General features: G+C 39.7%; 1 pseudogene; it reads left to right on the top strand.

Annotated features, from left to right (window-relative positions):
• Nucleotides 1-298: 298 nt before the first annotated feature.
• On the top strand, nt 299-823 carry LOC119057648 (60S ribosomal protein L18a-like; annotated as a pseudogene).
• Nucleotides 824-1435: the final 612 nt, after the last annotated feature.

Raw genomic sequence — 1435 nt, 5'->3', positions numbered from 1 at the left:
ATCTATGCCAAAATTCACAGTACATTTGCACTATAAAGTATAAGTACGTTTTACTAAGTTTTAAAAATGTATTTAATATAGCAGAAAGCAGCATCTGTATGCTATAATACCATCTGTTATGCTGTATACAAATCACATTTCTCATATCTCTGTTATGGCAGCCAGTCATTAATTGGTGTTAGACTTTCAGTTTCCTGTTGATGTGCTAGACAGTAGGTACATCATTTAGAAAATTAAGCTTTTAAAAACATAGGGCATCTCGCCTTTTGTGGGTGGTGGTGAATGCGGAGGGAACGCTATGAAGGCCTTGGGCACGCTGTGAGAGTACAAGGTGGTGGGGCACTGCTTGCTCAACCCTAAGTGCTGCTCACCACCCCTCTACCGCAGGTGCATTTTTGCACCTAACCATGTCGTTGCCAAATCCTGCTTGTGGCACTTTGTGTCTCAGCTGAAGAACGTGAAGAAATCTTCAGGGGAAATCGTCTACTGTGTGCAGGTGTTTGAAATACCCCTCTTGGGGTTCAGAACTTGGTATCCAGCCACGCTATGACTTCCGCAGTGGGACCCACAACATGTACTGGGAGTGCTGGGACCTGACCACCACAAACGCTATGACCCAATGCTACAGAGACTAGGGCACTAGCACTGTGCCCACGCCCACTCAATCCACTTCATGAAGGTGGAGGAGATCACGGCCACCAAGGGCTGCCAATAAGCAGTCAAGCAGTTCCATGACTCCAAGTTCCAGGTCCCACTGCCTCACTAGGTCTTTTGTGGGCAGCACAAGCCACGCTTCACCAAGAGGCCCAACACCTTCTTTTAGATGCAGAGCCAGCCTCCCTTTCACCTGGTCTGCCCAAATAAACTGCCCCAAAATAAAAACCAAACAGGGCATTTCAAGTTAAATTTTCTTCATATATTCTGTAGATATACACTATAATAAATATTATAAAGGCTACAGTTTACTTATATGTTACATATTTACAGTATTTATTATTTCACAGAAGTATTAAAACTTCAAATAATACATAGGAAACATTCTAGACCAAATTTTTTGACTTGTATTTTAAAAAAATTATAAATGTCTTTCAATTAAAAAAATTGACTATTGCATTTAATCTCTTTATTCTTAAATATCCTACCATTATTTAATTTTCTAGTCTCTTTAGGGAACTAATTATCTCTGTGACTCAATCCCCTATTTCTCTGCTTCTGACTTTAACCCTAAAGGTCAATAATGCCAATTCCATGATATCTTGATATATTGAGAGATATATTACAAACTTGAAAGATAAATTGATCTGTCTTTGACAATTTTGTAAATGGGTTTTATCAAATAAACTTTGTTTTTAGCTGTCATTTTAAAAGAGTTGCTCACTAAGCTCCTGGCTGGTTGAGTGCCCATCAGTGAACCAAAGGGTCACTGCTTTGATTC

Source organism: Artibeus jamaicensis, unplaced genomic scaffold (assembly GCF_021234435.1).
Source record: "Artibeus jamaicensis isolate MK-2021 breed Jamaican fruit bat unplaced genomic scaffold, CSHL_Jam_final contig_241, whole genome shotgun sequence".
Taxonomy (NCBI): Eukaryota; Metazoa; Chordata; class Mammalia; order Chiroptera; family Phyllostomidae; genus Artibeus; species Artibeus jamaicensis.
Note: the sequence above shows the minus strand (reverse complement) of the source record. Positions and strands in the feature narration are given on the sequence as shown.